At 44.6% G+C, this 24,111-nt stretch overlaps 1 protein-coding gene across 6 annotated transcripts in view; it reads right to left on the bottom strand.

Moving 5' to 3' along the window:
• Nucleotides 1-24,111, bottom strand: part of atp8b4 (ATPase phospholipid transporting 8B4) — a 288,525-nt gene that overhangs the window by 124,082 nt on the left and 140,332 nt on the right. The gene's annotated exons all lie outside the window — the stretch shown is intronic.

Raw genomic sequence — 24,111 nt, 5'->3', positions numbered from 1 at the left:
CACAGTGTTGTAAGACAGCACATGATCCAGATCTAGAGCCAGTATGTTGTTGAGCAGTGATGTAGTAAGACTTAGATGTAGAGATAACTTCTTGCCTGCACCCTTTACTGTACATTTGGAGATAGTTGCAAGCTGCTAAAGTTATTAGTGGAGATACACTGTTAACATACAGAGAACATCCTTAACAGAAATGTTATATAACCAACATCATTACAACACAGGAGTCACCAAGCCCTTGATCATTTACACTGATGTTGCCTTGGGCAAGCATGATAAACCATTTACAATCTTCAAAATTCTCTTCAAAAACCTTGTGCTTTGACCACAACTGAAGCCATCTTCCTTGCTACTTTCTACAGCTCTCAAGATGTGTTTAGCAACACAGCTTGGTTAATTTGTGACAATGAGGTGCTTTCTAAGTTGTTGTAACATTCCGCTGCTTGTGGTCTTCTCCCTCTATCCTGCTTCCTCTTTCTTCCAAAGGCCTTGTCAATATTCATCACCATTTACTTGCTCAGAAGGGTTCTTCATAAAGGTGAATTTTTGTTCACTTGACTCTTTATGGCGGCAATTTTTCCTCATCCCCTTGGGACCAACCTTTAACCCCCAGGAGCTCCTAAACAATTTGCAATTCCATAACCCATCGTCAGTGTGTGGAGTTTGCATGTTCTCCCCACGTCTGTGTGGGTTTCTTCCAGGTGCTCTGGTTTCCTCCCACACTCCAAAGATATCTGGGTTAGGTTGACTGGGCATGCTAAAATTGACCCTTAGTGTCAGGGGGATTAGCGGGGTAAATACGTGTGGGGTTAAGGGGATAAGGCTTGGGCGGGACTGCTGTCGGTGTAGGTTCGATGAGCCGAACAGCCTCTTTCTGCACTGTCAGCATTCGATCATTCTATGGATTCAGTGACTAAGGGGTGGGCTGAGGGTCAGTGGGGAAGGAGCAGGGACGGGCTAGGTACACTTGTCACCATTATCCTTCTTTATCCACCAGCTCTGCAGCTTATTCTGCTGAAGAGAGAGAGTTCGAAGGCTGCGTGGGCAGCTCATTTAATTTCTGACAGAGCAAAATAAAGTCAGCAGCCTTTATCATCCAGAATATCTGACTCCATTTGATAACATCAGAGTTCCCAGCACAGGATCTCTCTGCTGCTATATGTCCTCTACATAGCTAGCTATCTTCTCATTCCCTTCTGCTTTTCCCTCCTTCTCTGTCTCATTGATATTCATTACAGTTCCTGGGCGGCAGTGGACAGATTTATCTCTGTATTCCTTCATATCTTTCCTAGATTGTATGTTTGTATTCAGCTGGCCTTATGTCCTGTGGTTACAAGATAGGCTGCCACCTATCTTGGCAGAAGTTGCAGAGCTGATCATTTGATTGTAAGGAATTAAAGAGATTCCAATGGCCATAGTTTGAATACTTCAGTGAATCAATTACCCATTTCTGAAAAGCATCTCTGTCATCTCCTCCACTCTGCAATTCTTAAAGACATCTACAATCCTCTAATTTTGGTCTTTCGAACATCCCCGAACTTAATCGCTCTACTGTCGGTCGCCATGCCTTCAGTTGCTTAGGCCCGAAGCTATGGTATTTCCTCTATACGCCTCTCTGCCTCACTTTTCTCCTTTGAGTGTCTCCAAATAAAAAACCTCTATGCCCAAAATTTTGGTTATTGGGCGGAATGTCTTTATGTTTCTCAGTGCGATGTCTTGTTTTATAACGCGCACACTAACCTTCGGAAGTTTTATTATGTTAAAGGCACTATACAAATGTACGCTGTTGTGGCTGCTGGTGTGAAGGAAGAGCAACATATTTGGTTAGACCAAGTGTGTAAAGTTTTAAAGTTTATTTATTACTGCCACAAGTTGTCTTACGTTAACACTGCAATGAAATTACTGTGAAAATCCCCTAGTCACCACACTCTGGTGACTATTTGGGTACAGTGAGGGAGAATTTAGCATGGACAATGCACTTAACCAGCACGTCTTTTGGACTGTGGGAGAAAACTGGAGCACCCACACAGACATGGGGAGAATGTGCTGACTTCGCATAGACAGTGACTCAAGCTGGGAACTGAACCCAGGTCCCTGACATTGGGAGGCAGCAGTGCTCACCATTGTACCCCAGTGCCACATATTAGCTGATGAAGGGAGTGAACAGTCCAGCCACATGGATCAATCTCTGGTTCGTGCTAAGTTCGGTATTCATAATCAGGACAGTGGCAGCTTGCTACAATTTGACTTAGTATCTTAAAAGACAAGATGGCCCTTAATTTCTCTTGATCGCCTCTCAGCAATGCATGCAATACACATTGGTATAGGTGTAAATGAGAGGCAATGATTGAGTAGACAGGAATAAACATTTCCCCTTGGTGGAAGGATCAATGATTAGGGACATAGATTTAAGCTAAGAGGCAGGAGGTTTAGAGGAGATGTAAGGGAGAACTTCTTCATCCAAAAGGTGGTGAGTGTCTGGGACTCACTGCCTGATGCGAAGGCATGCGAGGCTATGGGGCCGAGTGCTGGAAAATGGGGTTAAAATAATCAGGTAGTTTATCTTTGACCGGCACAGATGACATGATGGTCCGAAGGGGCTTTTTCTGGGCTGTAGATGTCTATGACTCTATGACATGTAGCCATTTTCATTCTGCTGCCATTTCGGTTTGCACACCGGGGGTGCGATTCTCTGTGGTCACGCTTGCCTCCAAGACTGGAAAACCCTGCCTGAGGTCAACAGACCGTTACATGGTCCACCTCCTCACCTGGTATGATTCTTGTGGCAGGCAGGATGACCCAAGACTCCAGCATCACAGAGCTAGATCCTAGGGTTTACACTAGTAATTCCAGGCCCTTCATAACATCATATTCAAATACAGAGAGCCTGATGCTCTGAGAAGGAAGATGGATTTAGAAGCATCAGTAACAAGTACAAGCTTGTTAATGCCAACTTGCCAAAATCAGCGTAAATGTATTTCAAGTTTATATCTACCAAAGAGTGTAATATTTGCACCTAATCACTGTTAGTCCCACAGTTAGTAATTGGTCGACACTAGAAAGAAGGGGACACCTAGTCATTTCTGATCTAGCCTTTCTTTAGTTGTTGGGTTCCATGTTTGTACTTCTCTTTCCACAAAGCCCAAATGCTGTTGTGCGACACATGCAGACTGCGATAATTTAAAATATATTTAATTCCAAAAATCGGTATCTTGTTTTCTGTCACTGCAACTGAACGCCACAGTAAGGGGCAGTACGGTGGCATAGTGGTTAGCACTGCTGCCTCACCATACCAGGGACCTGGGTTTGATTCCCGACTTGGGTCACTCTGAGTGCAGCACCTGCGCGGGTTTCCTCCCACAGTCTGAAAGACATGCATTGGCCATGCAAAATTCTCCCTCGGTGTACCTGAACAGGCGCTGGAGTTTGGCGACTAGGGGATTTTCACAGTAACTTCATTGCAGTGTTAATGTAAGCCCACTTGTGGCACTAATAAATAAACCTATTACTTTATAAATTCGATGAGATGCAAGTGAAATGGGTAAATAAGGGTCATAAATGGAGAAAATCAAGAAAAGAGGAGCAGAATGTTTTGCAGAAGCTCTCGATCCCTACACCAAGAGAAGGAGTAGGCAATGATTGAAAATGCAACTGCATCCTTGGGAGCTGAGGTGACAAAGAACAATTTAAAGCAACGACAAGATGGGTTTGGTCTGATTCCCCAGGTATCCATCAGTGCCACAAATAATGGGAGAGGAGGAGGAGGATGGCAGCTTCGAAGATCTAAATGGACGGTGTGGAGCAACATGAGGAGGCTTTTACATAAATGTCATAAATAGGAGACTTAATTTCCCCTGGTAGCACTCTGGATCACATATGCATATTAGTTCTTTTATTGTAAATGGTGTTAAAATAGTCGACTATAGAATTTAATGTAGCCATTTTAACCAGTTCATTACCACATAGGTTAAATAGGTGAAGCGTTTTGGCACAAGAGTGTACCGCACCAATTCAATCAAATCCATCAGTTTCCAGCATTGACTCTTGTCTGATTGGATGCCACTCTTTTCTGTTGACTGTTTGAAAAGATCAGAATACAGACAGACAGAAAGTCAGACAAACAAAGAAACTGAAAGAGGGACAAAGACAGCCAGAGAGACAAAGAGTGATTGAACGAGAGAGACAGGCAGAACGAAAAAGACTGAAATTGAGGCAGACAGAGGGACAACAGACGCCGTGACCTTGCATCCGCATTCACTGGGAGCGCAAAGGGCGATGTGGGCACAAAATACCATGAAAATCAGAAAACTAGAATCTCACCAAATCTTGTTTTCCAAATCTCCCCAACCACCCTCCCCACCCACCTCAAATCGGTGACATAATGAGGTTCCCGCCCTTATTAAAATCAATGATAATATTGTTAAAGGGCCTCCCTGCCATGTAGGAGGGGAGTTAAATAGTAAATGTAGCCCCCAGGAGGAGGGGGAACCTGGCTGGGTGCTGCCACTTGGGCCCTGGCATTGCCTCGGGGGACAGTGCCAAAAGAAAGCTCAAGCTGCCAGAGGTAGTTGCGGAGGCGGGTATAATTTTGTCTTTCAAAAAGCATTTAGACAGTTACATAGGTAAGATGGGTATAGAGGGAAATGGGCCAAATGCGGACAATTGGGACTAGCTTAAGGGTTTTAAACAAAAGGGCGGCATGGAGAAGTTGGGCCAAAGGGCCTGTTTCCATGATGTAAAGCTCTAATGTCTTTACGGTGGGTTCCCCTTATCTGTGGTTGGGGCTGTCCCCTTGTGCGTGTGGGAGTCTCCCCGGGCATGTGGGGGGGAGGGGGGTTTCTCCCTGGGCATGTGGGGGGTTCTCCATATCCAGGTGTGGGGCGGGGGGGGGGCGGGTGTGGTTTTTATTTTTTCTCTTGGAGATTGGGGTGCTCTTTAAAGGCAGAGCCCTGGGATTCCCAACATTGCCAGCTTTCTCTGGCCCTGCCCTGCCCTGCCAGCAGGATAGTGTGGGTTATGCCTGTCGATTGCTTCTGCACAGAGTGCTGGATTATCTGGTCAGAAAATCTGCCTGTGCAGTCGGTGAGCCACCCACCGGTTCTCTCACCTCACATCAGCAGAGAACAGAAATTTCCGCTCAGAGAGGCTGAAAGACAGACTGAAAAAATGGCAAAGAAAAATCAAAAAGATAAAAAGGAAAAGCATTCACATTTATAGCGTAATTTTCACAGCCACACAGCTTGTTCGGAATCTATTACAACTTTCACTTTTCCTAGTTCTGATAAAGGTCCTCGACCTGAAACATGAACTTTGTTTCTCTCTTCATTGACACTGCCAGACTTGAGTGGTTCCAGCACTTTCTATTTCAGATTTCTTGCGCCCACAGTTTTTCTCATTTGTCTTCTAGCCTGTGTTATGGTATGCTTTGTCTGTATGGCACGTAAGAGACAATACTTTTCACTGTATGTTAATAAATGTGACAATAATGAACGAAATCAAAGAACAGTACAGCACAGGAATCAGCCCTTCGGCCCTCCAAGACTGTGCCAATCATGATGTCCGCCTAAATTAAGACTATATGAACTTACAGAGTCCGTATCCTTCCATTCGCATCCGATTCATGTATTTGTCTAGTTGCCCCCTAAATGGTGCTATCGTACCAGCTCCCACCACCTCCCCGGGCCGCGCGTTCCAGACATTCACCACCCTCTGTGTAAAAGCTTGCCTCACCCATCTCCTCTAAACATTCCCCCATACATCTTAAACCCATGTCCCCTTGTACTTGACTTTTTTACCCTAGGAAAGAGCACCTAACTATCCACTCTGTCCATGCCACTCAATCTTGTAAACCTCTATCAGGTCACCCCTCAACTTCCATCGTTCCAGTGAGAACAAACCAAGTTCATCCAATCTCTCAAATCATAGACAATTCCTCCTCTTCAGTGTGACCAGTCATTCCCATAAGTAATCTGAATGTATTCCTTTTTACTGGCTTTAACTCTCACTGCACTATACCCACAGTATAATTCAGGAATATATCCTTAACATCTCCTTGTGATCTAATCTTCTTTGGTTGATACACTTGATCTTCCTCCATTTCTAATGGTGGACTGAATGAACACACAGCAAGTCAAGGCTTAAAAGTAATTATTAAACTGCATTACTTCCCACCACTAAACATCCAGAGCGAGGGCTGGGAGAAAATTCATTTTTTTTTCATTCATACAACTAAATATTGAACAGAGGTGGCACAGTAGTTAGTGCTGTTGCCTCACAGCACCAGGGATCTGGGTTTGATTCTGGTCTTGGGTGATGGCCAATGTGGAGTTTGCGCGTTCTCTGCTCGAGTTTCCTCCAAGTGCTCCGGTTTCCTCCCATAGTCCAAAGTTGTGCAGGTTAGGTGGATTGGCCATGATAAGTGCGCAGAGTTATGGATTAGGTTATGTTGATTGGACATGCAAAGTTGTTCCTCAGGTCTGGGGGATAAGCAGGGTAAATACATGGGGTTACAGGCCTGGGTGGGATTTTTGTAGGTGCAGGCTCGAGGGGCTGAATTTTTGCAATGTAGGGATTCTATGAGAATATGAGCTTAATGACATTTCACTATTGGAGAGAGCCAAGCTTTCCAAATTTTGTTTTAAGACGAACCTTTTGTGGAACTTTGTGGGTTCCTTAAATTGGTAATTTATTCCCCAGTTCAGCAGCTACATACGACACATGTGCCTGTGCTCCCAGGGACGACATCCACTCTCCTGCCACGTGACCTCTGATGTAGCCATGTCATTACGTTCTCGCAATCTACACCTTACAGTTTAATTTGAAACATTGATAGACTGGTGTAGACGCTTATTGTTTGTTGAGTAAAGGATGAATCAGGAGCCAGGTTTAACACAAGTTCACTCACAAAACACCGGCACGGACTCCCTTCTTCCTCACCACCCCATTGTAAACCAGTTCCTATATATGAGGCTATGCTAAGTTGCCCATAGTGTCCCAGTATGTGTAGGTTAGAGGGAATAGTGGGGTAAATGTGTGGGGCTGTGGAGATAGTGCCTGGAGGGGAGTCTTTCTGTAATCTTTCCCCAAGTGGTGACAATCACTGTTACTCACAAGCGAAAGCACACACATCATTGCAACAGGATTCCAACATTGACACTACTTTTGCAAGATGGCAATTGGATTTACTGATCTGTATAGGTCTATTTTAAAGTGAAAAATCATGCGGACAATGCAACTTAATTTAAGCCACAATACTGCTGAAAACAGTCAGCTTCCCGGGTTGACTTAAAAAGAAACAAATTGGTGGAGTTTCTTTTTAAAAGCATTCGATTAGATTTTCTCAAACTATTTGTGCCTGGGCATCACACAAGCCTGTCTCTATAAGTGATCAATTCAAAAAGTCACAAGGACAGTTGCGCAAAATAAAAAACATCACACATGGATGATATTCTTCTGAGATTGCGAGCGAGGCAGAAGAGAGGGAGATTTACTTGACTAAGAACTTCAGCTTAACCTGGGCGTCCTTATTATTGGCACAGGCTGTCTAAAGTTAGCTGCTGTTCCATTTCCCAGCATTATGATTCCCCCTATCTCAGAACACAAACTTCACCCACCCAAGCTGCTGCTTTGAAAATTAATATAAAGGCACATCGACCATGTTTAGGCTATCTGCATCCTAACTGCAGACTGTGGTCACTTTAACTTTCCATGTGAATTATTGGAGAGAGATGTTTTGGCCCAGTCTATGGAAATTTTCTGCCAGGAAGTAAATATAAACATTTATAAGGTTTCATGGCCTTGTTAAACAAGCAGAACCGTGTGACATTATTCAACAGCCAATGTTTGCCAACACTAAAGACCCCTGACTTCGCAAAACTCTCAATACAACTGGTCAGATTTATTGAATGAAGAAAGTGCACCAATATTCAAACAGTTACTATTTTTAATTTTCAAATTATATTTAAAATATTTTGTCAACGGTGTATCAGTGGCACAATGGTCACAGTGGCAGGGACCCAGGTTCAAAACCCAGCGTGGGTCACTGAAAGTTTATTCTCTAGTGTCACAAGTAAGCTTACATTAACACCTCAATTAAGTTTTGGTAAAACTACACACAGTCTGCACAGATAGTCACTCAACAGCTGCAATCGAACCCAGGTCCCTGGCGCTGTGAGGCAGCAACTCTAACCACTGTGCCATCGTGCTGCCTGGAGTCTGCATGGATTCCCTCTGGGTGCTCTGGTTTCCTCCCACAGAACAAAAGACATGCTGGTTAGGTGTATTGGCCATGCTAAGTTCTCCCTCAGTGTACCCAAACAGGCGCCGAAGTGTAGCAACCAGGGAATTTTCAAAGTGATTTCATTGCAGTGTTAATGTAAGCCTATTTCTGACACTAATAAACAATCTTAAAATTTGTAAGACATATACAAAGTACCAAAGGCTACTGTGCAAAACAAAGATGTTACATGAATATGGTTAACCAACCACTGCTATGTATCCTCAATATTATTTCAGAAGCGGGTAGTCTATTACTGCAATAAATTGGAATAGCTTTCTAAATTTTGCTTTAGAAAGAATCTCAAAAAAATCACATTTCACAATGTAATTTTGTTTACAAATTGATGAATTGACGTATGTAGCAGTATATTTCCAAGTGGACCAGAAGGATTTACTGACCTTCACAGATTTGTTTTAAAGTGTAATGTTGCGTAGCCACTGCAACATAATTTGAGCCACATTACTGAAAGCACCCAAGAAAATCAGCCTAGTGGGTTGACTGTTTAAAATGATACATATGGATGGAGTGCATAAGGAGGCTTGGCTGAGAACCTAGACATCCATTAGATTGTTGAATCAGCTGTGCCCCTGAGAAAAGACTGCCTGATTGACAGCTCTTTCTCTGTGCACGTTGTGTACAGTTTAGTTACATAAGAGTGTAATTTTGCAATGCACTTTGTCAGGTGCATCTAATTTCTGCTATTGGTACTTTTAAAGATCTGGAAGATTGACACTTTTGTAGGGCTGTAATAAAACAGTATTTGTTAAGGAAGTTATGAACGCTTTTTTTAAAAAGATTTTTCACACATCTTGTTACTATAGGATATATTGGGGAGGCACAGTAGCACAGTGGTTAGCACTGCTGCTTGACAGCTCCAGGGACCTGGGTTCAATTCCCAGCTTGGGTCACTATGTGGAGTTTGCGCATTCTCCTCGTGTCTGTGTGGGTTTTCTCCGGGTGCTCCGGTTTCCTCCCACAGTCCAAAGATGTGCAGGTTAGGTTGATTGGCCATGCTAAAAATCGCCCCTTAGATTCCGGAGATGCGTAGGTTAGAGGGATAATGGGTAAATGTGTAGGGATAGAGGGGTGGGGCCTGGGTAGGATTGTGTCGGTGCAGAGTCGATGGGCCAAAGGGCCTCTTTCTGCACTGTAGGGTTTCTATGACTTCTATGATTCTTTCATTACAGACAGAGTGGATGGTGAGTGAATGGACGTGGAAGTGCCATAATTTGGCATGAAAGGTATGAAGGGTGGATGGGGGCATGAGGTAGCAAGATTGGGCATTAATAAGCCTTGGGGAGTCTTTGAGATGTAAGGTGGTGTAAGTAGTGAGGGAAAGAGGGCTGATTTTTCTTTTTATTTATTTTATTGTAACTGGGATGAAGAGACAGAACACTGAAATGGGACTTTTAAATATTTGCTGTGCCCATCTCCATTACCGTTGTTGACACTTGCGCCCAAGGCGGGCTTGCCTAGCCAACAGCTTTCCTGATTCCCACTACCCGTATTCAGGATGAAAATCCAGCTTCCTGTGTCCGAGGATTGGTTGCCAATCTGGTAGCTTTCAGCAGTAATTTTTTCCAAAGCTGGAGCAGCTACTCTGTCCGAGTGGATTAAAAAGATCCCACAACCCAAATTTCGCCTGAGAATCACTGAATCCCTACAGTGCAGAAGGGGGCCATTCGGCCCACCGAGTCTGCACAGAACACAATCCCAACCAGCCCCTATCCACGTAACCCTTGCCAGTCCCCCTGATACTATTGGACAATTTAGCACGGCCAATCCACCTAACCTGCACATCTTTGCATTGTGGGAGGAAACCGGATAACCCAGAGGAAACCCACGCAAACACGAGGAGAACGTGCAAACTCCGCACAGAAAGTGACCCAAGCCGGGAATCGAACCTGGGTCCCTGGCACTGTGAGGCAGCAGTGCTAACCACTGTGCCGCCCCTTAATGTTTTTCAGCAGGCAGAATTGGCTAGAAAGTAGTCCCAAAGGCAATTTTCATGCAAGCGATTCGGGCTCCCAACTGGAATGTTTTAAGCTTGGAATATAACAACTATTTTCGGCGCTCCACTCAGTTTGGGGGAAGTAATATGCTTTGATCTTCACAAACGCTAGAAAGCTTGTGAAATTTTCCACCCTTATAGATCCCTTGGCCCAAACCAAGCACAAGAGCCAAAACCAACGGCCTCATCTGTTAACTCTCATTGCTGCCCAGTGTTTGAGTAGCCATGCCAATAAACAAAGTGCAACAGCATGCTCACCCACACATACTGTGCTTTCAAAATGCACAACAGTTTCTCAAAACGGGCCTGGAAAATTCTGCTGGAAGGAAGATTTTGGCCTGCTTACTTTTTGGCTGTTGTACAACTCAACATGTGGAAGGTTAACTCACAGTCCAACCGCCCCTCAAGTGTGCTTCATTAGATTGAGAATTAATTTGGGAAATACTGAACTCTGTTATTCAGTCAAATAGTGATCCTGTTTGGAAGACTTTTTATTCTTCCAAAATTTCAGTAATCCTACTTCAGATGCTGACGCCCACTTTGGGCAGGATTTTCTGCCCCAAGACTGGAAAGTCCTGCCTAACTTCTTGCATGGTCCGTGCCTCACCCGCCAGGATTCACGTGGTTAGCAGAATGGGAAAATTCGTCCTTTTGTCTTCAACTGATTCTTTTACTATTAATTACACTGAAACTGTGATCGATGGAAATGGCAAAGTTTCACAGGATGAATTATCTTTTCACATTTCATGCTACTGTTCTTGTACCAAATTTGTAGCTCTTCTGTCTTGATAACCGCATAAACGATACAAAGAGAAATAAAGCAGGGGAGAGAAGTAAAGCGTCATCACAGCCCTGGTGCCAGCCAGACAATCCTCCTCTCTCAGTGGACAACTAAAGTTCCATTGAAGTCATTAATTAGTTAGGGAGTTGCAAAGGCCTCTTGCATTTGGCCACCCTTAAATACCATTTTTTTTCAAATTGTTTGTAGAATCACTCTTGAGCAAAGAAATCCCTTGAAGTAAAGTCAACAGGGGAGATCAATCTGGCAGCTTTCCTCTTCCTGTTCAGTGAACACCTCATTTGGGTTCTCCAGCCCCCAATGCTCTCCATCCATTCAACACACAGTCCTTGCATTCTCTTCCCAACTCTTCCTGTTGGATCAATAAAACTCCTTGAGACTATAAGACATAAGAGCAGAATTAGGCCATTCAGCCCATCGAGTCTGCTCTGCCATTCAATCATGGCTGATTTTTTTCCCCCTTATTAATCAAGAACCCAACTATCTCTAACTTAAAGACACTCAACGATCTAGCCCCTGCGGCAAAGAGTTCCACAGATTCACCACTCTGGCTGAAGAAATTCCTCCTCATTTCTGTTTTAAAGGATCGTCCCTTGAGCCTGAGGTCGTGGTTCTAGTTTTTCCTACTAGTGGAAACATCCTCGCCACGCCCATTCTATCCAGGCCTCGCAGTATCCTGTAAGTTTCAATAAGAACCTCCTTCATCCTCCAATGAGCACAGACCCAAGAGTCCCCAACTGTTCCTCATATGACAAGCTCTTCATTCCAGGGAGCATTCTTGTGAACCTCCTCTGGACCCTTACCGAGGTCAGCGCATCCTTCCTTAGATATGGGGCTCAAAACTGCTCACAATGCTCCAAATGGGGGTCTGACCAGAGGCTTATACAGCCTCAGAAGTACATCCTTGCCGTCTCAACATGAATACTAAATAATACTAAATAATATTTATCTGAAGGGATATAATGGAGGAAGAGATAAAATAAAGAAACTCCCCCACATCCACCCCCCCCAGATTATCTCCCTTCTCATGCTCCTTAACACTGGTCCCCCGATTGATATGAAAACAAATGCAGGTGCTCTAAAGATGTGAAGAGTTACTCACCTATCAGTAAGGACATAAAAATTTATTACTGCACTAGAAACATAGAATCCCGACAGTGCAGAAGGAGGCCACTCAGCCCATCGAGTCTACACCAACTCTCCAACAGATTTAATCCCCGTAATCCCACACATTTACCCCGCTAATCCCCCTAACCAACACATCCAGAGACACTAACAGGCAATTTAGCCTGGCCAATACACCTAACCTACGCATCTTTGGAGTGTGGGAAGAAACTGGAGCACCCAGAGGAAACCCATGGGGAGGACGTGTAAACTCCACACAGACAGTGACCCAAGGCTGGAATCGAACCCTAGTTCCTGGCGTGGTGAGGCAGCAGTGTTAACCTCATAGGTAACTGAATAGATAAGGAACTCTGCTTATTAAATGCATTCAAACCAATAGCTTCTACTAGAAACTCATTAATAGCAGGAACAATACACAACTGCACATAAGCTACTTTGATTAACATTCTGACTGCCAGAGTCTACAGGGGTATTAGTAAAGATCAATGCTGTGCTTCTAATTCCTTAACTTTACATCTGATGTAAAACAACAACAAAACTGACAATTTCACAGTGAAATAAAAGGCAGCATTCAGCTTGGAATTTATTACAAACCTGTGCCACAAAGGGTTCGAATGACACCTAATCAAAACTTGCGATCTAATCTCAGTATACTTCAGATCCTCAAAACACGCACAACCAGTGCTTTTCTCAGTCACATGTGCAAGTTAAATTGTCCCAAAAGTAAACTTCATGTGCAGCTACTGACAATCCCCTATCACTGTTAGAAACATCTGGAACACTAAATTTAGTGGAAATAAAAGAGAAACTGGATACTTATGCATACACATTTAAAAGGCAGCACTGTGGCATCGTGTTTTATCAGTTTACTCGGAAGCACGGTGGTTAGCACTGCTTCCCAACAGCACCAGGGACCGGGTTCAATTCCAGGCTTGGGTGACTGTGCGGAGTTTGCACATTCTCCCCATGCCTGTGAGAGTTTCCTCTGGATGCTCCAGTTTCCTCCAATAGCCAAACATGTGTAGATTAGGCAGATTGGTCATGGTAAATTGCCCCTTAGTGTCCAAAGATATGTAGAGTGAATGGATTAACCATGCTAAATTGTCCCATGGTATCCAAAGATGTGTAGGGTGGGTGGATTGGCCATGCTAAATTGCTCCTTAGTATCCAAAGATATGTAGGGTGGCTGGATTAGCCATGCTAAATTGCCCCTTAGTGTCCCAAGATGCATAGGTAAGGTGGATTAGCCATGGAAAAGGCGCAAGGTTACAGAGACAGGGATGGAGGGGTGGGCCCGGTAAGATGCTCTTTTGGCTAGTTAGTGCAATTTACCATGACCAATCTGCCTAATCTGTACATGTTTGGACAATTGGAGGAAACCGGAGCACCCAGAGGAAACTCTCAACCGGGATCTTGGGTTCATGTCACACTATCTGTAATCTCCACTACTTGCCTGGGCTTGCAAAATCTCACTAACTGTCCTGTCTGGAGACAATACATATCTCTTTAACCTGTGTTTAACGCTCTCTCCACTCACATTGTTTGTACCTTTAAAACTTGATTACCTTAAAGACTCGCGTTCCAACCATTATTTTGTAAATTGAGTTTGTGTCTTTATAACGCCACATATTCACCCTGTTAATGCCACTGACACTAAGAGGCAATTTAACATGGCCAATCCACCTAACCCACATATCTTTGGAGTGTGGGATGGAACTGGCGTACCTGGAGGAAACCCATGCAGACATGAGGAGAATGTGCAAACTCCACACAGACAGTGATCCGAAGCCTGAATTGAACCCGGGTCCCTGGAGCTGTGAGGCAGCAGTGCTAACCATTGTGATGCCATGCCGCCCCATGCAACTGGATGTTTCGCGCTGTAACCAATGGCTGAGCCGGCTGATGGCGTGTCATCTGTTGTCACATCCAGATGCCATGTTGAAAAGGCACCCAATATCACATGACCCATTAGTGAAGAAAGAAGGTTTAGCTCCCGAAAATGGAGATGGAATCCCCAGGAACGTTCTGAGGCTGGAAGATGGAATTCCTCAATGAGAGTTAATTTGGGAGCTCCACGTGTAAATGTTCTCCCCACACCCTATTGCTGTGGTGTTCCGGGATCCAGGCTTGCTGGCGGCCTCCACCCCCAACTCCAAGGGCAGCCCTGGACTTTGTTAAGGTCAGTCCCTCTGCACGTCACATTGTTCCAGATGTGTTTTGGATCGGTGAGTTTTCCTGCGGGCGTCACAGAGAATTGGGAGTGGGTCCTTCATCTGTATCCTGTCAGCTTCATGCTAGCCTCCAGTGGGTTTCCTAGTTCACCATGGCGGGCACCTGACGAAGATACCTCTGGAAATTCACACTGGCATGAAACTGATTTTGCACTCCTGCCAAATTGTGCCCATGCCCCAGCCACCAGTGAATCCAGCTGGCAGGCTCATGGGAGAATTTCATCCTCTGTGTTGAGTGCCTATCTACCTATAATTGCCCAGAGATTCAAATCTGTTTTCAGGCCTGTCAAACATGGAAGGCAGTGAACATTCTTACACACATTAGCCAACTGCAAAGTTTTACAGGGGAGTTTCATAGAAACTTATAGAATCCCTACAGTGCAGGAGGTAGCCATTCAGCCCATCAAGTCTGCACTGACAACAATCCCAGACAGACCCTATCCCCACTGTCCCCACATATTTATCCTGCTAATCCCCCAACACTAAAGATCAATTTAGCCTGGCCAACCAATCTAACCCGCACATCTTTGGACTGTGGGAGGAAACCAGAGCACCCGGAGGAGACCTACACAGACACGGGGAGAACGTGCAAACTCCACGTAGACAGTCACCCGAGGCCGGAACTGAACCTGGGTCCCTGGCGCTGTGAGGCAGCAGTGCTTAACCACTGTGCCGCCATGCCGCTAAAGGTGGTCATTACAAGAGCAAAACTATAACTGTGGAATCATAACCTGCCTGGAAATGGATTCTATTGCCTCTCATTCTGGACCCGAGTTTTGCCATGTTTATCAAAAATGGAGTGGGAAGGGGTGCAGAATGAAACAATAGATCTAACAGTGATGGTAGCTATTGTAGATATAAAGAGAATGTGGTTGTGGAGATTTAAGTGGTCATTGAGTGCGGCAGAGGCCAAATTCCTTTACTGACATTAATGCTGCCAATAAGTTAGTGTGAAAATCCCCTGGTCACCACACTCCAGGGCCTGTTTGGGTACACTGAGGGAGAATTTACCACGGTCAGTACACCTAACCAGCACGTCTTTTCGATGGGTGGGATTCTGCAGCCGTTCACCTAAATGCGGTTAACATTCGTCACAGGAGTGACATAATTTGTCTAACTTTGAAAGAGAAAAGGGCGGCGTGGTGGCCTAGTGGTTAGCACTGCTGCCTCACAGCGCCAGGGACCTGGGTTCGATTCCCAGCCTGGGTCACTGTCTGTGTGGAGTTTACATATTTACCCCTGGGTTTCTTCCGGGTGCTCTGTTTTCCTCCCACAATGTGTGTGGGTTAGGTGGATTGGCCATGCTAAATTGCCCCTTAGTGTCAGGGCGACTGGCTAGGATAAATGCTTGGGATTATGGGGATAGAGCCTGGGTGGGATTGTGGTTGGTGCAGACTCGATGGGCTGAACAGCCTCCTTCTGCACTGTAGGGATTCTATGATCAACAGTCTATGTTCGACAATCACTTGCAGGATTACTGAAGGAAGCACAGCTACAACAGTTAAAATTTGGGGAGATTAGGGGTGACAAATATTGGAAAACTGCTTCTGGAACCAGATTAATATATTACAGCAGACAAACATGACTATTCTTTCTGTGTATTTGTGATTCCTTGCGGGTAGCACACTTCAGATTGCCATATGTCTGATGGGAAACAAGATGAGCATTTCTACATCTTAAACAAAAATCCTTGCCTGTTTTGCGGAGATATATTGGGGGGGCGGGGGTGGTGTTTTAAGCCTCATCAGTGACCTGTAAATGGTCTTCAAACCTGGTTTATCTCCACAAATTGAAAATTATGGAGGAACGGTTCATTCTGCCATTTCCCAGGTGACTTATTAACATCAGAGCTGAGTTCTCTTGAAGCGAACATGGGCAATGATCAAAGACAGCAATCATTGTGATCTCATTCCATCGCACTCCCGGGACCACAGATTTAGAAATCAGCACAGTTCCACTCCTGGAATTAAGAGGAGGATATGGGCCAAATTTCCTGTGTAAACAATTAACTATTTATCCACCAGATTCAAGGTGGCTATGAAATGTCATCTTCTGGATTCATTTAGCCACCGGTTTCTTCACCCATCTGTAAGAAGTGGAAGGGGCCCCCATACATTAGTCATCGATGTTGAATGGATTGGTGAGACGTTGGCTGGAATTCTCCAGCTGTCCAGGCTTCACCGCGGGGACGGAGAATTTGATGCTCGGTCAAATCTCCGTTCACCGCAGCAGGACCAGAGGATCCTGCCAGGGTGAACAGCTGTAGAATCTCACCCATCCAAAAGACGTGCTGGTTAGGTGCACTGGCCGTGGTAAATTCTCCCTCAGTGTACCCGAACAGGCCCTGGAGTGTGGCGACCAGGGGATTTTCCACAGTAACTTCATGGTAGTGTTAATGTAAGCCTACTTGTGACACTAATAAATAAAAAGTTATTCCAAGTGCGAAGGAAAAGGCAACAACGTAGAACAATACAACTACCATCAGTCCATTCCGATAAGGAAAGAGAGGGGAGACTGTGGCCAAGGCTTCCACTCTCCCGATGGATCTAAGTCTCTGGACAGGATTGGCCTATCTGTGCTCTAATGGCCTCCAAGTGCACAGAGAGAGCTCTGCGTTCAGCTGTCTGGAGGAAGAAGATGTCTCAGTAAAGTAATCACAGTCTGACATTCTCACAATCAACAAATCCTTTGATGCCGGACAAATGATGCCTGGAAATCTTGGGCGACGGCGAGTGGGAGAGCTTGAACAAATCGTTAACTCTGGATGAGTTTCCAAAGGACGTCGAGCGCTTTGAGACGAATAAAACTCCCGGAAGCGGCATCTTATTGGCTGAGTTGTGTTCGGCTCTATGGGATTGGGCCTGTTGGAAGCGTGCGAAAGTACGTTTCTGGCTGGATCCGTGTTAGAATCTGTGAGGAGCGGCATCATTACCCTCATTTACAAGCTGGAGGAGGAAAGGGAAGAAATTGGTGACCCATTTCATTATTGAACATGGGGAAGGGGGGAATATTCCCATCCTGCCATTCAGACCAGGCAAAGGTCCACTGACCTTGGGCAGGATTTTCCGGGTTACAGGCGAGAGCAGCTGGAATATCGTGCCGTTGTTATAAAATTCTAGACAAGTTCATCACCAACGGGTCAAGTCTGCTCTGGAGCTGATGACCCACTCTGACCAGACCTGTGCTGTACCCGGCAGGAAGATCTCTGATAGCCCCACCCACTCAGGGATAAGATGCCTATGTACAGGACAAAAGGATGGTCACCTGCCTCATTAGCCTGGACCATGAGAAGGTCTTTGACAGAATATCGCACACCTACATAATGGGTATGCGCTCCAAAATGAAATTTGGTGAGGGAATCTGCAGTTAGATCCAACTGCTCTGCACAATACATCAGTAATGCAGTTTTAATTCATGGGTGGGCATCCGAAAGCTGTTTGATAAAATCTGGTGTCAGACAGGGCTGCCCTCTCTCCTCTGTTCTATTAGTGTGTTGCATAGAACCTTTAGCCAAGTCCATCAGGAAGGATTGGGGCATGACAGTGATGATTCCAATCAGCAGAGGCACGCAGGTCAAAGCCTCCCTGTACACGGATGGCGTCACCGTCTGCTGCTCAGATCCGATATCGGTATCCAGGCTCCTGAATGTCTGCGGCCAGTTGAAACTTGCCTTGGTGCAAGAACGAGGCCATGTTCTTTGGGAACTGGGCTGATTGATCCTTTGTCTCCTTCACTATTGGGTCAGTTTACCTGAAGGTGCTGGGGACATCGTTCAGAGTGGCTGGGACTTGTGCCAAATACTGGGAGGAGCATATTGCCGAGGTCAACCAGAAACTGGGCATGTGGAAAGTGCCCAACTTGTACAAGAGAGGAATTAGAGGAGAGAAAATCAAATACTTTCTTTCAGTTTTGTCTTCTCATTTCACCATTTAACCAATTCTTTCGACATTCAGCACTTTTTACAAATGACAGGGCGGCACAGTGGTTAGCACTGCTGCCTCACTCAGGTTCAATTCCAACCTCAGTTGGCTGTGTGGAGTTTGCATGTTGTCCCCGTGTCTGTGTGGGTTTCCCCTGGGTGCTCCGGTTTCCTCCCACACCCCAAAGATGTGCAGGTTAGGTCGATTGGCCATGCTAAAGCGCCCCTTAGTGTCAGGGAGATTAGCAGGGTATATGCGTGAGGTTATGGGGAATAGGGCCTGGGTGGGATTGTTGTTGGTGCAGGCTCGATGGGCCGAATGGACTCCTTCTGCACTGTTAGGATTCTTCTACGAACAGAATCCTGCACAGTATGCATTTTCAAATATAGTGAAGTTAACAAGTTCAAATAATGCCCTCTTTCGTCAGACACTTGTGCCAAAGCAAGGCTTTTGTTCCAACTTTTTATTGGCTGTAAACAGAACAATATGCTCAGCCCAAAATGGCAGGTAATTTTTAAATAAGACAGTTGAAGGCAGATGAACCTGAAATTCCAAAAATGTCCTTGGATACATTTCTGTTACAAAATTTTAGTACCAGTCTGAATGCCTTAAAAATACATTTTGTCACAATACATGTCAATACTCTTCAAAATCCACTTCTAATTAAATAGCTCCGCCATTCAAATCAGTAAGGAGAACTTTTTCCGAACTAACTTATTTTATTAGGCGCACAGTTTCTTCGTATCGGATTAATCATTATTACAAGTGTATTAAAATCCCCAGGAAGGAATTGTTATTACAGATTAACTTGGGGAAGAGAGGGAGCTGGTGTTGGGTTGCAAGTGCTTAAAATATAAAACCTTTGCTCCCTTTCTAATGGCAATTAACAGCGCATTTAATTTATCACAATTTTGGTCTGCAACAATTTGAAAACAGTAAAGCGATTACCACGAGAACAGGCCAAAAAGCATTTACAATCTAATTTCAATCCAATAACTATTGTCAACAGTGAAATTAACGATCTGGATTTCTGAGTCTGAAAGTTGATCAAAATATGGCAGACTTTTCATGATTTAATAGCAGCGTCTTGCATTTCCATTTCCGAGTTAAAATGTCACTGCTATATTAAAATGGGCTGCCATTAAAACACACTGTAGTTCCACACAAGGCTGTATTTTGAAAGGGTGGAGGCTGTATCTTTGTCATATTCCTGCAGATCAGTCTCGCAATGAGGGATACTGCGTGAATGGAGAGTGGCTGGAGGATTAAATAGGGAGCCTCACCTGTCACTCAGCCGAGTCTCTTTGTACTTCTTTGTTCTGCTTTTGCACGTTGTTTATCTTGAATCGGGTCCAGAGACTGGTAAATAAATCTACTTCAACTTTTGCCGTTGGGCACATTTTTCCTTGTCATTTCATATGTCTAAACACTCTCATATTGAGCTTTTACACTGAGCTAGGGCGGCAGTGTGGCCGAGTGGTTAGCACTGCTGCCTCACAGTGCCAGGGACCCAGGTTCGATTCCCAGCTTGGGTCACTGTCTGCGTGGAGTCTGCACGTTCTCCTTGTGTCTGCGCGTGTTTCCTCCGGATGCTCCGGTTTCCTCCCACAGTCTGAAAAACGTGCTGGTTAGGTGCATTGGCCATGCTACATTCTTCCTCCGTGTCCTCAAACAAGTGTCGGAGTGTGGCAACTAGGGGATTTTCACATTAACTTCGCTGCAGTGTTAACGTCAGCCCACCTGTGACACTGATAAATAAACTCCAAACCTTAAAGCCATCAGACAGCTAAAACTTTGACAGCAGAAGTATTTCCACAACATAGGCTGGGTGAAAAAGCTTTCTCAGTGCGTAGAGCATTATCTATTGTGGTATTAAGGTGTACAGAGTATGTGATTCCGTCTGTGCTACCTTAACAGATCTGAGTGGGGGCACAATTGGCTTGAGTGCTCTCATTAAAGAGCATGAAAAATCAATCTCGGTTACTCTGATTCACCAGTTTGTGCATGCTTTAGAACTTTGACTGCCAGTGGGGGCCCTATCTCAGCAAGTTGGCAGTGCGAGCAAACATGGGAAGCAAAAGAGAGAAACAGTTAAAAAATAATGGGCAAGGAAAAAATTACAACCTCCCCCCCCAAAAAATACAGAAATCATTCTAAGAGAAGACAAAAGGTTACTGTAAGCAAAAACAATATTCCAGTTTTGCTTTCTCAAGCAGTGTTACCTTCTCAAAATGATATTGCCTCAGTAACTTACTTCAACTAGGAACTGGAACCCTGAAACAGATGTTAATTTCATAGAACCACAGAATCCCTACGGTGCAGAAGGAGGCCATTTGGCCCATCGAGTCTGCACTGACCACAGTTCCATTCAGGCTCCACTCCTGTAACCTCACATAGCCACTTGCTAATCCCCTGACACTAAGGGCAATTTAGCTTGGCCTATCCACCTAACCTGCATACCTTTGGACTGTGGGAGGAAACCGGAGAACCTGGAGGAAACCCACGCAGATTCGGGGAGAATGTGCAAACTCCACACAGACAGTGACCTGAGGCCGGAATTGAACCTGGGTCCCTGGCACTGTGAGACAGCAGTGCTAACCATTGCGCCACCGTGCAGGCTTTTGTTCATATAAACTTCACCCTTAATACTTTAAATGGGTTGAGACCTTTTAAAATACTGACCAAAGGAATTTCACAAACATGTTTAACATCCAATGATTTGTAGCCCCAAAAACAAAGAACGTAATTTAACCATATGTGCAGAACGAAAGCATCACTTGTAATCAAAGATAAATCTGTAAAAGTGAATGTGCTTTTGAATAGGCTTTTAAATCATTTTAACAGCATGTGCAAATTTCCAGAAGGTATTTTGAAACAGTGAGGCCACTGTTAAGACACTGTCATCATCATATAATCTCCACAGTGCAGAAGGAGGTCATTCGGCCTGCACTGACTCATACCTGGGCTTACCCTCTAACTCCATGTATTTACCCTGCTAGTCATATATACCTTGGGACTCTAAGGGGCAATTTAATATGTCCAATCCACTTTATCTGCATATCTTTGGACTATGGCAAGAGATCAGAGGAAACCCACGCAGGCAGGGGGAGAATGTGCAAGCTCCAGACAGACAGTGAACCAAGGCTGGGAATCAAACCTGGGTCCCTGGCACTGTGAGGCAGCAGTGCTAATCACTGTGCCATCCATGCATCAAGTAATTATCAATAATACAAAATGTTAAACAGTTCAAATCCTCACTGCACATGATATTTTGATATCCATGAATTCTTCACTGATCACAAGAGTACATCAAAGAAATAGCCCATATACCTTGAAAGAAGTCCATTTTGTGCATTAAAAGGCAACTCAATTAAACAACTAAGAGAAATGGTAAGTCACTTTACACAGTATGACTGAGATGCACCTTGGTCCCAACGCCCTGAACAATCACTAATAATAAATATACACACAGAGATTTTATCTTTCCAATGGCCAGTTCCAAATCCCGGCTCGCTCGCTGCAGAGATGCGTGAGATGCCAGTCAGACTTTCCCACCTAATTGCTGGTATGATCGGCAAATGGGTCACCTGTCCTCCTCTGGAACCTTTGATTTGTGGTTCAGCAAAAGTAATGGAGAAATTCCATTCCGCAACTCAGCTAAGCACCGATGTTGCTAAGAAGTAAAATGAAAGCCCCAAAAAACCTCTATCAACAGACAGACTTTGTACCAAGCTTCGATAAAACAATGAGGTTGATGGGAGAGCCCTGATGAGTAGCTGTTTGGGACAACTACACTGGCATAACCCCATTATAGGTCTTGATCTTGGAATATTTATTTAAATAGATCATTTCATAGTAACAATCATGGGATCCCACAGTTCAGGAGGAGGCCATTTGGCCCATTAAGTCTTCACTGACCACAATCCTTACCTCCACAACCCCATGCACTTCCTCAGCTAATCCCCCTGATACTAAGGGACAACTTAGCACAGTCAATCCACCTAACCCACACATCTTTGGACTTATTATTCAAAAATAAAAAGCAATTGAATGCAATGCCTTGATGTTACAACTACATAAGAATTCTCCCTCACATTCTAAATCTTGTCTCTATAAAATGTAATTTGTGAGCCTATAGGCAGCTTGCTAATTCACAACAAAGGGTTCTCTCTTCCAATCTCATTTTCTCCCCAAATGTAACTACGTAGTTCATTCAGAATGGGTGGGACAAGCCATGCAATATGTATGATGGGATTAAAAAAAAGTTTTATTTATGGTGTCATTGGCAGCAGTACCAAAGATCAGACAAAGACATCTGGTACATCAATTGTTTACGTGCAATTTTTATGCTGATGCTAAGGATAAGTAAATACACATAAAGGATGGTTGGCAAAGCCTGGGTTGAGTTTATTCAAATTACAACCTGGATTTTCAGCTCGTCCCTTTTATTGAGGATCCTACCTTTCTTTGCTGAGTCGCTGTGCTCACACTCTCCAAAGGTACAGAGGCTACAAGACTTTATTCCAGCCAGAACAGACCAGGCTTTGTACACCCATTTTATCAATATCGATTCTAGCCACACAAATGCCAGGCAAGATCCATCATCAATAAGCAACACTCTAACCAATGCCCCTTGACCTTCAATGACGTTACCATCGCTGAATCCTCCTCAGGGTTACCACTGACCAGAAACTCCACTGGACTCACCACATAAACACAATGGTTACAACAGCAGGTCAGAGGCTAGGAATACTGCAGCAAGTAACTCACCTCCTGGCTCCTCAAAGCCTATCCACTATGTACAAGGCACAAGTCAGGAATCTGATGGAATACTCCCCACTTGCTTGGATGGGTGCAGTTCCAACAACACAAGAAGCAGCCTGCTTGATTGGGACCACAGCTACAAACATTCAATCCCTCCACCACCGACGTTCAGTAGCAGCACTGGGTACTACCTACAAGATGCACTGCAGCGACTCGCCAAAGATCCTTAGAAGGCACCTTCCAAACCCATGACCACTTTCATCTAGAAGGACAAGGGCAGCAGACAAATGGGAACACCATCACCTGCAAGTTCCCCTCCAAGCTACTCACCATTCCTTTGCAGTCGCTGGATCAACATTCTGGAATTTCCTCCCTAATGGCATTGTGGGTCAATCCACAGCACGTGGACTGCAACAATTCAAGGTGGCAGCTCACCACCACCTTCTCAAGGGCAACGAGGGATGGGCAATAAATGCTGCAAGCTTTCCGAAAACTTGTGGGTTTACTATCAAATAAACTGGTTGGACTTTCAGCTGGTGTTGTGAGACTTCTTACTGTGTTTACCCCCGTCCAACGCCAGCATCTCTACATCATCAATAAATGCTGGCCAGCCAGTGGCATCCCTGTCCCACGAATGAATTTTAAAAAAGGACCAGATTAGGCTTTGAAGATGGCTCCACTCTATCTATCTCAAAGCAAGATGGTTGAAAGTCCTGATCAACTTAAAATACCTGACCTTGTTACTTCAAGCAACGGGATTAGAATACAAGTACAGCTGGGGAACTAACACTAATGGTTTTCCACTAAATTGACATTTTAAACTGCCTCCAGTGCCCAGCAGTATCCTGTGAGAAAAGTTACGTAAATACAGCAATTAAGAGAAAGGATTGGGTTTTAATTATTTAAGCTGCTGAGACAGATGAGCAGAAAATGTACAATTCATAGCACACAAATTATTTACTACACTGTGTTAAATTAGCGGCAAG

This window comes from Carcharhinus amblyrhynchos, chromosome 28 (genome assembly GCF_965287045.1).
Source record: "Carcharhinus amblyrhynchos chromosome 28, sCarAmb.v2.hapA, whole genome shotgun sequence".
Lineage (NCBI taxonomy): Eukaryota > Metazoa > Chordata > Chondrichthyes > Carcharhiniformes > Carcharhinidae > Carcharhinus > Carcharhinus amblyrhynchos.
Note: the sequence above shows the minus strand (reverse complement) of the source record. Positions and strands in the feature narration are given on the sequence as shown.